Genomic DNA, 13,332 nt, shown 5'->3' with positions numbered 1-13,332 from the left:
GTGGAGGGTGGGGCTGGATTGACGGTAGGCTCTGGGCTAGACCCGGTCTTCTCACACTTCACTCAGTGGGATCCGCACCTTGGCGAGGGCTGGGACCTAACTCCTTCGGTTGGGGGTTTCCGTTTCAGAAGCAAAGGACCCCTCTAATGGGCACCTTAACACCCAAGACCCCGAGAAATCTCCCTGTGGCAGTCCTTATTTCTGGAGCATGGAGGAAATTAAGTAGGAGGAAATGACTTCATGCGCGGCAGAAAGAAGGCAAAACAACAATAATAATAGTAACAATAATCTCTGACAATTATATAGCACTTCATATATGCATCTTCACTTTATGAGGTAGGTGCAGTTATCCTGTTTTTACAGATGGTATCAGACTTCAATATATTGAATATGGCAATAAAGTGAATCATATGATTTTTTTTGTTTCCCAGTGCATATATAAGTTTCTTGTCTACTAATCGTGCAAAAATGTAGATACCTTAATTTTAAAATACTTCATTACTAAAAAAAAAAAAAGTTAACTATCATGCAGACCTTTAGTGAGTTAATATTTTTGCTGGAGGGTCTTGCCTCAACCTTGATGGTTGCCAAAGGTTGGGGCAGCTGTGGCAATTTCTTAAAATAAGATGACAATGCAGTTTGCCACATAGATTGATTCTTCATTTCACTTGAACACTTAAAGGCTGCTGTGGGATTATTAAATGATCTAATTTCAGTATTGTTGTGTCTCAGGGAATAGGGAGGCCTGAGGAAAAGGAGAGAGAAGGGGGAAGGCAGGTTGGTGGAGCAGTCAGAATAAACACATTTATTGATGAAGTTTGCCACCTTATATGGGCTTAATTTGTGTTGATCTTGAATGTTACTATGGTAATTGTTTTGAGGCAACACAAATTAAGCCCATATAAGGTGGTAAATGCCATTGTCTGAGTCCAGCAGTGTCCTACTTGTATTTCTGATCTTTAGTTCACCAAATTAACCACCAGGATAGTAAAGGGGCTTGAGATCATGCTGCAGGTAAAGGAACTGGGAACATTAAGCTTGGAGAAGACAATCTATTGCATCCCAGGCCATCACCAATCATCCCGATTTTTGTCTTGCCACTAGACTTCAGTGACTCTGGAAAAGACAATGAGGCTGACAACTTGGTGCAACTCTGCCTCACTTAAATCCAGTTCACAAGGAAGTCAAAAAACCCACCCGTCATTGTTTCTCTAGTCCTTTTTGAAACAAAGGACAAACATAAGTTGGGAGATAAAGAGACAGATTCAATGGATAGACAAGGGAGATAAGTGGCATGTAGGTAGGTAAGTAGATAGAACATTTATTAAAAGCTTATTGTGTAGAAGATATTGTCCTAAGCACTGGGAATACGAGTACAAGCATGTAATAACAGTTCCTACTCTCAAATAGTTTATATTTTAATTTAATGGAGGAGAAAGACATCAAAGAAAGAGGAAAAAATCCCATATATACCAAAATGTAGCAGCTCTTTTTTATGTGTTGGCAAAGGGCTGGAAACTTAAAGGGATACTCATCAATAAGAGAAAGGCTGAACAAATTATAGTATATGAATGCAATGAAATACTATTGTGCTATAAGAAGCAACAAAGGGGATGGTTTCAGAGAAACCTAGGAAGATCAAGTAGAACCAGGAGAATAAATTATACTCTAACAGCATTGTGAAAAATAACTTTCAAAGACTTAAGAACTCTGAAAGCCATGATTCCAGAAGACCAGTGGTGATAAATGCTACTCATCTCCTGATAGAGAAGTGATGGACCAAATATACAGAATTAGACACAGATTTCTGGACATAACTAAATGTGAGAATTTATTTTGCTGGACTATACCTGTTACAAGGTTTTGGGCGAGGTAAGGTAGAAGGGAGAGAAAACACATGCTTGTTAATTGCAAATAATAATAAAATTAAAGTCTTTTTTAATGAGGAAGACAAGATGTAAAGGTGTAGCTAGAAAGCAAGAGGATGCTTTGAGGTGGTCTGGATCTTGGCAAGATAAGAAAGTTTACTAAACAGAACCAGGATGATTCCAAGAGCAGAATCCAGTGTTTTATTTGGACAGGAGGTAAAGATGATAACCTGAGTGAAGAAGATATGACGTGATAGCTTTTTTCAGATATTTGGGAGACAACCTATGGAAGAGGGATTAGATTTGTTCTGCTTGTCCTCAAAGGATAGAACTAGGAGTAATATAAAAGAAGTCAGTGTGGTATAGTAGAATAGAGCTCTGGTCTATAGTCAGATAACTGAGTTCTGTAATGCCATGCACGAGTAGCTTTACAGAAGAATGCTACTGTGAACAGCTTTTTTTTTTTGTAGTTTTTTTTTTTAATTTTTTAGTTTACATCATTCATTTCCACAAGATTTTGAGTTACAAAATTCTCCCCATTTTCCCCCTGAAAACAGCGATCCCACTGAATATCCCTTCCCCCAATCTGCTCTTTCCCATATCTTCCCCCATTTCCCCTCTGACTTTCCAGTAGGGCACAGTGGATCTCTATGCCCCAGTGCTTGTATATCTTATTTCCCAGTTACATGTAAAATAATAATAATTATATGTGTGTGTGTATTTTAAACATTTGATTTTAAACCTTTGAATTCCAGATTCTTTCCCTACCTCCCTCATCACCCACCCTTACTGGGAAGATAAGCAATTCAGTATAGGTTGAACATGTGTAGCTATGCCAAGCATTTCCATAGTGGATATATTGCAAAAGACTGACTATATTTCCCTCCATCCCATCCCACCCCCACTTGTTCTATTCTCTCCTTTGATACTGTCCCTTTTCAAAAGTGAGTGCTTCTGGGGGCGGCCAGGTAGCACAGCGAGTAAGAGCACTGGCTCCAGTGTTGGGATGACCTGGAGATCGAATCCCGGGCTCAGACACTTAGCACCTACCCAGAAACACCTGGCTGTATAACCTTGAGCAAGTTACTTAACCCCAATTGCTTAGGGGTGACCAAGTGGCTCAGAGAGTAAGAGCACCAGCTCCAGTGTCAGGATGACCTGGATCAAATCCGGGCTCAGATACACAGCACCACACCCAGAAATAACTGGCTGTGTAACCTTGAGCAAGTTACTTAACCCCATTGCTTAAAAAAAAGTGGGTGCTTCCAACTTCCCTCCCCACCCCAGCCTACCCTCCCTTCCATCATAGCCCCTCTCATCCCCTTCCCCCTACTCTCCTGTAGGGTGAGAAACCCTATTTAGTGTGTATGTCATTCCCTCCCTAAGCCAAATTCATTGAGAATAAGGTTGACTCATCCTCTTTTGCCTTCCTGTTCTTCCCCTCCATTGTAACATTTTTCCCTTGCCTCTTCTATATGAGATAATTTACTCCATTCTATATCTCCCCCTCTCCTCTCATTATATTCCTCTCTCACCTCTTAATTTCACCCTTTAAGTATCATCCCTTCCTATTCAACTGGTCCTGTACCTGTCTATGTATATCTGTACACTTTTATACACATACTCATATATGTATTCATATGCCCATATACCCTCCTATATAGACATATATATATATATACACACACACACACATTTCTATTCCCTTCAACTATTCTCATACTGAAAAAAGTTTCATCAGTTACAATTATCACTTTTCTATGTAGGGATGTAAAAAGTTCAACTTTCATAAGTTCCTTATGATTTCTTTTCCCTGTTTACCTTCTCATGCTTCTCTTGCTTTTTGTATCTGAATGTCAAATTTTCTATTCAACTCTGTTTTTTTTTTCATCAAAAATGCTTGAAAGTCCTCTATTCCACTGAATGACCATATTTTCCCCTGAAACATGATACTCTGTTTTGCTGGGTAGGTGATTCTTGGTTTTAATCCCAACTCCTTTGACATCCAGAATATCATATTCCAAGCCCTTTGATCCCTCAGTGTAGAAGCTGCCAGATCCTGTGTTATTCTGATTGTGTTTCCACAATATTCAAATTGTTTCTTCCTCATTGCTTGTAATATTTTCTCCTTGATCTGGGAATTCCGGAACCTGGCTATAATATTCCTAGGAGTTTTCTTTTTGGGATCTTTTTCAGGAGGTGATGGGTGGATTCTTTCAACCCCTATTTTGCCCTCTGGTTCTAAAACATCAGGGCAATTTTCCTTGAGAATTTCTTGGAGGATGATTTCTAGGTTCTTTTTTTGATCATGGCTTTCAGGTAGTCCAATAATTTTTAGATTATCTCTCCTGGATCTATTTTCCAGGTCAGTCTTTTTTTCAGTAAGATATTTTATATTGCCTTCTATTTTTTCATTTATTTGGATCTGTTTAATAGTATCTTGATTTCTCATAAAGTCATTAGCTTCCATTTGCTCCGGTCTAATTCTGAAGGAATGATTCTCTTCAGTGAGCTTTTGAGATTCGTTTTCCATCTGGCAAATTCAGCTTTTTAAGACATTCTTCTCCTCATTGTGTTTTTGAGCTTCTTTTGCCATTTGAGTTAGTCTGTTTTTTAAGGTGTTATTTTTTTCAGTCAGTATAAAACTCATTTTATAATTTTCTTGCATCATTCTCATTTCTCTTCCCAATTTTTCCTCCACTTTTCTTATTTGGTTTTCAGAATCCTTCTTAAGTTCCTCTATGGCCTATAAGCAGCTTATTCCTTTCTTGGAAGCTTCTGGTACAAGAGTTCTGACTTCACTGTCTTCCTCCTCTTCCATGCCCCAATCCTTTTTGTCCCCAAAAAAGGAATCCAAAGGTGGACCGCTGTGCTTGTCTTGCTTCCCTCATTTGCTCATGTTGCTGAATTACTTGACTTTTGAGCTTTTTGCCACAGTAGAACTCTGCTACCAGAGTGGGGAGCTTTATCCCAAATCACTGGGGTTTTCTCAGCTGCTAGAGCTATTAATTGGGTGCCCTCTCTGAAGCCTTCACAGGCTCTGGCACCTGGTCACACAACCTAGGACCTCCACCTTAGAAAGCGATCCCCATCCAAGCAGGTTAAAGCAAGAGCAATTACCCCTCAGACTGGTTGCTTGGTCCCCCTACAATCTGCAGACCAGGAGCTCTGAAGCAGCCACATGGTGGCGGCAGCACAGAGCCTCAGCCGCTTCTCCCTCCAAGAGGTAAAGGCCTGTAGCAGCAAGCACCCCAAGCTCGTCCTCAGGGTTTGCTGCCCATACAGGTTCTTGGATCTGCTTTGTTAAAGGAAAGCAACTCAAAATGGGTTAACAAGCTTACTTTAATCAGTCAGACATATATCATTTACCTTGTTCAGGGGAAAAAGGTCAGCACCCCAGACTTCAAAATATACAGACAGAATTATCAAGACATTAACAGATCAAGTAGACAGCTTTCCAAACTGTCCAACCATTACATCCATACCCAGTCAACATCTGGGTTTCCACATCTGGGTTTTTCAAAGCCGGGGGACTCTCAACAACGGCTTCCCAGAATTCAGATCAAATCACAGAACACTTCTCAAAGTGAGTCCCCAAAACAAAGCTACACATCTGGGCTTATATAGCCTCCTCCTGGCTCAGAGAATGTAACAACCTTCTGGACCCACTGGCCAATCAAGAAGTATTTACTGAAAAACAAGCCTCCCACCCCAGAATTCAGGTGCACTTTAGCCTAGGGGCAGGGAAGATCTTCCAAATTTGCATTCCCATTACAAGGCCTGACCACACTCCCGAACTCCTGGTTCACAAAGTCCACACTGCACTGACCTCTTACTTTGTCCTTAGCATCTGTGGGTTGATAATTATGGAAACCACCACAGCTGCTGGTGATATGAAGTCCCTCCAGCCAGGGGCTGGTTGCAGCCACCCTGAGACTGGTCTGGGCTCCCAACATAGTGTGGTGGCCCCTTTCTGCCAGCCTGCCAGGTTGTCTTCAGCAGGAGGTTAGCTTCTCTGTGTCATTTTGCGGGTTCCATAGCTCCAAAGTTTGTTCAGAGTTACCTTTTACATCAATTGTAGGAGGTAGAAGTGGGAGCCCCGAGGAAGTACTGTTTCTACTCCGCCATCTCTACTCTGCCCCCCACTGTGAACAGCTTTTTTATTTTTTAAGTTCTGATTACACCATATAGCAAACACACTATTCCACAACAAATCAGAGCAAAACATTCACAGAAAATCAAGGTACGGTATTCACAATATTACAGCTTATCACAGAAAATCACAATATAGTCTTCACAACAGCTTATCATTAAAATGGCCACATAGTTTCCACCATAGTGGCTACAAAGTTTTGAACAAAGAACAGTCATCTCAAAGTACAATAGTCAAAGTGTTCCGCACAGGGGGCATACTAAGTTAACTCAATCAGTTACTTGTTCAGCAATCAGTTACTAAGTACAATCATTAGAAAATACACAGACCCTCCACCCCTAGGTCACTAGTAAACTACAATTCCTCAGTCAGTATACAGTATCCAAGTAAAGTCTTCTTTCAGCTTGACTTGGGGTAGTCTCTCAGATTCCCTGGATCCTCTTCCATGGTCCCAGCTCCTACCTGAATCCACCAAACTATCACCTGGATTCAGAGGCAGACAGCTCCCAGGCCCTTGTCCAGTTCTCCGGGCAGTTCCTGCTCTGTATTGGAGCTCTCAGTGTCCAGTCCATCTCAAATCCTTCACAATTTCTGTTCCTGGGAATTCAAGGCTCAACCAAGCCACAAACAAAGTTTTAGCATCCCAGTCATGCTTCCTCAGTCTTCTGCAGCTCGTTCAAAAGATCAGAATCAACTTATCCAGCCTGGGGGGGAGAGGGGCTCCTGGGTTCCTAGATTCCTGGCCTCCTGGGCTCCTCTTCAGAAGAAGCTCTGCCACCACAAGTTCTCAGGAAATTCTGACTCAGTTCTTAATTCTCATTTCTCTTCTGTAGCTGCTCTGCCTCGAGATGCTGGTCCCAAGAAATTCTGACTGTTCCTTCCTGGGGCTTTTCCTCATATACACACAGCATTAGCTTCCTATTTCAGCCAACTCCTTCTTGTTACATCATAACAGGAGAAAGGAGTTCATACCTTCTATTTTCCCAACAGAGGCTTGAACAATTACTAAGAGCTAAGTACCTGCTACCTTTGTTTAACTTGAAACAAGGTACTAAGTACCTGTTTACTTGCCAATACAAAAAGGGGTCTTCAAATTCAAATTACATTACCATTACAGTTCAAATCCCAATTCCACCACAATTCCACAACTAACAGAGTTCAGTGATCAAAAACAAACATTATAATCAGAGAAGCTTTTTACACAGTTTGGTTACTTAAGTTCATTATACAAGGCCCACTGGTACCAACTGAACTAAGACTAAGATTGATCCACAATTACACTGACTTGCAAAAGGGGGATCTCCAGAATCTATAGTAACAGGGAAAAAACAGAGTTAAACATCATCTGAAAAGTCTCCAATCCAATACCATCCCTCCCCTATACCAGAGAAACTGAGTGCTAGGAAAAATATCCCCTGATCAGGGTGAATCACCTTCCATCCATCTCCATTTATCTCCCTCAAGAGGCATTGGATAACAAACTGAAAATTAAAAAAAATCTTGACAGGCCAAATCCAATGAGATAAATTTTAATAAGAATCAATTTAAATCAATTTAAAATTATATACTTGAGTTCAAAAAGTCCACTATATGAGTATTAGATAAAGCATGATAGACAGTGTTTAGACAAAATTTAGACAAAAACTTTCAATAGAAAGTGAATCATCAGTGTATAAGAGATGGCAGCTAATATGCAATCTTAGCCTTCATGAAGATGTCCAGGAAAAAAAAGAAATTAATTATACTGTTGTACTTTTCCCTGGTTAGACAAAATCTGAAGTTTAGCTCTGTGTTCTACATTTTAAGAAGGTCATTATTATAATGGAGCACATACTAAAGAGATAATGAAGGGTCTTGAATGATGGAACTGGAACAGAAAAGACTTAAGAGAAAACATATTGTGTGTCTTCAAGTATTTGAAGGCTTTTTGGAAGGGGGAAATAGATTTGTTCTGCTTGACCCTGGAAGAAAGAATTAGGAACAAAAGATAGGAATTGTAAATAATCAAATTTACATTTGGATAAAGAAGAATTTCCTTATCATTTTTGCTGTTATTGTACCTCTCACTGGAAATCTTCAAGCAAAGGTTGAATAATTCCTATTTATATATGGATTGGATTAGCTGGCCTCCGAGGTTCCTTCCAGTTCTGAGATGTAATTCCCAGGGGCAAACAGGATTGGGGTACAAGCCAAAAAGTATGATTATTGGGAAACCTCTAAAATATGAATTCATGTTACCATTAGTTCAGAGATGCTTTGGTCCATAGTCCGTATTACCTATGGCACATAGGTAACATAATTAGGAGAGATAGTTAACACACTGGATAATAAAGTGAAAATTAATTCCCAATTCAGATGCTATGTCCTCTGAAGACTGCCTGCTCCATAATGAATAAATATCATCTTTCCATGTAGGAATGTAAACAGTTCAACTTTAATAAGTCCCTTATGGTTTCTCTTTCCTGTTTACCTTTTCATGCTTCTCTTAATTTTGTATTTGAAAGTAAAATTTTCTATTTAGCTCTGGTCTTTTCATCAAGATGCTTGAAAGTCCTTTATTTCATTGCATATCCATTTTTTTTCCCCTGAAGGATTATACTGTTTTGCTGAGGAGGTGATTCTTGGCTGTAATCCAATGGATTGAGAAGTCTGGAAACTGCCACAGCTGCAAGTGATTCTGATTCAAATCTTTTCAACCCTCTCCCAGTACCCCTCCCACTACCATCTCAGGTGATGACCTTACCTCAAACTACACAAAAAACATTAAGGACATTCTCTGAGCTCTCTCTCTTAGGCCTCTTCCTTATTCAGATGTCTTCTCCCACTATCTTCTCCCTTACCTTTTTTTTTTACATGAAGAATTGGACCTTCTCCTTCCAAAGGTGAACACATGTACCCTTTTTCCCATCCCATCTCATTTTCTTCAGAAGATTGGTCTTTTCTATTATTCCCCACTAATAATCTTCAATTTCTCCTTATCTACTTGTTGGTTTCCTGTTGCCTGCAAACATGCTCATGTCTCTTCCATCCTTAAAAAACTTCTGCTTGATCCAACCATCCCGTCTAGGTATTATCCTATATCTCTCTCCTTTCATGACCAACTCCTTGAGAAAGTTATCTATATTAGATGCCTCTGCCTTCTCTCACTTAATTCTAAACCCTCTGTGAGTCTGACCTCATCATTCAACTGAAGCTTTCTCCAAAGTTATCAATGATTGCTAATTTCCATATCTAATAGCCTTTTCTCTATAGTGAGATAAAGTAGAGGAATAGGAAAGGTGAAAAGGCTTTGTAGTATATTTCCCCTGGCATACTGAAATGGGAAAATGCAACTAAATATTTTTAAGGTTCTTTTTCATCATAAGACTTACTTCCTCCCAAGCCTATGTTGTTTTGAGGAGGGACAGACCTATGCTCTATTCCCCTGTTTATGGATGAGAGAGATGACTCTTGAATGACTGAGAGAATGCTGACCATGAGGTTGTTTACCTACTAGTTTACTTGAGTTGTGAGATATACATAGATAAGGGACTTCCTCAGAGAAAGGGAGATATTAAATTGCATATTGAATCCCATAGACATGTGTAGGAACCAGCCCCATAATGTTCCTTGACCTCTAGAACTTCCAATTCTAGAGACTACTGAGAGAGAATCTCTCCTAAGTGAGAGCGTTCTCTCCCACTCCTAGTTTAAGTTGAGATCTTCTCGCTCACAGATTAAGAGATTACTTACTCTTGGGTATTATTTATATATTTTAATCTATAGAACTCTGATTTGTTTGCTCCTTTGCTTGGACAAATGAATTTACTCACTATTTAGTATTTGTAATGATCTTTTATATAATTTGTTTTTGGTGGAAAGGTGCTAAATTGGCAAGTATAAGCTAAGGGCTCCCTTAAAAGAGATCAAGGAAGCAACTTTTGTTCTGAACCTATCAACCTCCTATGCCAGCGATAATTAAGCAGTTCCAAATAGAAATAATTCTTGCCTGGCTCTCCTCTTGGAGACTGAAGGAGAAATTGCCTAGCCTTGATGGTCCAAGTCAAGACATTGCCTGATCCTCACCCCAATCAACATGCTGGAGGTGTGGGTGTGGTCCTTCTCCTATACTTTACAAAGGTGGGTCAGTCTTCAGATTATATCTAGCCATGCAACTCATGAGTCACAGCAGTATATTTACATAATCTACATATACACATAAAATCTTATATCATAAAATAGAGGTGTTTGGGTGTGGTAAGGAGCTATTGAGAAGAGAGGAAGTTGGGCAAAGAAGATGCCCCAAAATGGTAAAAACAAACAAACAAACACTGCTATTTTGTGAAAGTCCAATTATAATTGCAAAAGACCAGAAATAACTGGCTGTGTAACCTTGAGCAAGTTACTTAACCCCGAATTCTTTAAAAAAAAATAATTGCAAAAGACACTGAAACTTGTCCTTTTCTGTCCCATAAATGGCACTTGCACATACACACTCAAAAATAACTTTTTTTTTAAATAGCCTTTTATTCTGCTTAGGAAAATTAGGTTTACTGAACCTTGACTCCTTTTCTGTTCTCATCAATTTGCTTCTCAGAGGAATGCCCTCCTCTTTGCTTGTTACATTGAGGTCTGGAAACTTGTGGATAATTACTGTATTTACACTCCTGATGAGCAGAAGCAGGTATCTGACCAGAGTCCCTTACCTGCAGTAAGATTGTAGAATGTAACTCTTCATCTCTTTGAAACGAGTTCACTCACTTTTGTTTGTTCTCTTCGTTGATTTCAAACCTAGACCTAATGTATATTTTAGCTTAAGTTAGTTGGAATGAATCAGGTCAAATAATAATGTGTGTGTACTTTGGTGTGCAATGTACTGTATATGAAACAAAACCCCAAACCAACAAATATGTAATTGTTTAACAAAAAATCCTATCTTCTGCTTCTACAAATAACTATCACTTGTTCCAGAAGTACCCAAAATTATTCTTGATATCCGTTTCCTTTATGTATGGGAGAAAATCAATGAACTATATTTTCTGAGGCAGAACTGTGCTCCCAAAGATCACATATATAGTATCTCATAGCATTACAAGAAAAAGAAGGTAACAAACCAGCAGCTATGAAGCTACTCATTTATTTTGTATCTGTAAACGTGAGCTTTTGTTGGCACACCTTCCCCTATAATTTGCACCCTTTACAAAAATAATTTTTTTGTAAGAAGATTCTAGTGTTTCAGAAAATACTAAAACAAAATAAAATGGCACTCACATAGTCTCTTTCATTGAATATTATGCATTTAATTCTTAAAACAATGATAAACTAGCATAATATTGTAATCTGTATCAACTGGATTGGAATGATCTGGTTATAAGAAAATCTAGACATTTAACATATCTTGTCACCTTCCCACCAATTCCCATGGTTTTGTATCTTAGAAGGAAGGCTTTAAGATCACACTAGCTTTAATTGTAGTACCTCCTAATTTATAAACAGTTCATGTTCTAAAAGTCTATTCAGTAGCATATAGGTTCTGTGAAGGCAGGGACTTTGTTTCCTTTATATCTTCAGTGAGTTCTTAAAGGTTAAGTCAGTTGTTTAAAACTCAATACATTTCTCAAAAAACCCTTGCAATAGCTATTTGGGAAGATTTGGGTTCAAGTTAGAACCCTTACAAATGTAAGCTATTATTAAACAATGTTATAAATGGCAGTTATATTCCCATGCTTGCTCTCCTACTTAATCCATATTACAGCCCATATTCTGTATTCTAGAAACAGGAAGCCAATTGGTGAGGGAAGAGAGTTTCTTCTTCCTTTCCAAGGCTCAGGGCCAGCCCTAAACAAAATTTTGAAATTGGTAAAATTTATTTACCCTCTTTTTTCCTTTTTTTTTAAACCTCTATCCTACCTGCAAGTTCCTTCTCCCAAGGCACCTAGGCACCCACTGCCTTAAATGCTGCCCTGAGCCACCTACTACAGCAACCAAGTTTGAACTACCCCACAGTTATCTACTTTGAGGCAAAGCTCCCATTCCTTCAGTGTTTACCTCTCAGATTCTTGTTCTAAACACAGCCTCCTAGGACAACAATCTGGCTAAATATTTATGTAAATGATTGATAGCTCCTTACCCCTCTCAGGGATATTTGAATTTTCAAATGATCATGTTACTTAACTCTAATTAATCTATAATTGGTCAAATTTAAGGCAAGGATAACATCCAGGTCATGCCCCTTAACAGTGGGTAGCTCTTTCTTCTCTATACTTTTTCTCTTGCTAATATCATCAGCTTCCATGGGTTCAGTTATCATCTCTATAAAAATGATTCTCAGATCTATTTGTTCAACCCTAAAGTCTCTCCTAACTTCTAGTCTGGCTTCTCTGTCTGTTAGATATCTAGAACTGCATGTCCCACATATTTCTTAAACTCAGCATGTCCAAAACTGAACTCATTATCTTTCCCCACAAACCTTTTCCTAACTTCCCCGCTAGTATTGAAGGCACTAAGCTAGATGGAATATAGCAGGATTTTTTAAATCAAAAACAAAGCAGCTATATTGATGAGATCTACATAGAGCAGTATTCATTATAATGATTTTCTTTTGAAGGCAATCAGGGTTACATGCCTATCAAGGGTCACACAATAGCTGGAATTGAACTCAGGTCTTCCTGATCCAGGACTAGTGCTCTATCCACGGTGACACCTAGCTGACCTTCATTATAATGATATTTTACAGTTTTAAGCAATACCTTGGAAAACAGCATTACAAGTTTTATAACAGTTGGTTTTATAACAAAGAAAGGAAACACATCTAAATACAGTTTAAAAGTAAACATGGATTATTCATTCTTGAAACAAAATTCCTGGAAAATTTGACTGAAGAGCTAGAGTTTCTTAACCTGACTGTCCAGTTCATTAAAATATGGATGTTTCTATGCTATTTTGCCAGAAGTTCATTTGGCAGAATCACAGACTAACATTTTAGAGAGTAAATTTATGCTATTTTCACCCAGATTTTTGAAATACAATGTTAGCCTTCCTGATTTCCAGTAGGGGGATACTCCACCATCCTCTCAATCACCCAGACTCACAACCCAGGTGTCATCTTCAATTCCTCACTCTCACCGCCCCCCCCCCCCCCCTCTAATCCTTTACCAACCCCCCCCCCCCCCCATATCTAATCCTTTACCAAGACCTATTGTTCTCATCTTCATAATACAATTTGTGTATACATCCTCTCCTCCAACACTGCCACCATCTGGTACTGGCCCTCGTTGCCGAGGATATTGCATTATAACCCCATGGTTGGTCTCTGTGTCTCAAGTCTTTCTC

Source organism: Petaurus breviceps, unplaced genomic scaffold (assembly GCF_028583685.1).
Source record: "Petaurus breviceps papuanus isolate PSGF00001 unplaced genomic scaffold, PetGlider_PUasm1.0 90977, whole genome shotgun sequence".
Lineage (NCBI taxonomy): Eukaryota > Metazoa > Chordata > Mammalia > Diprotodontia > Petauridae > Petaurus > Petaurus breviceps.
The sequence above is the reverse complement of the archived record's forward strand: the minus strand, read 5'-3'. Positions refer to the sequence as shown.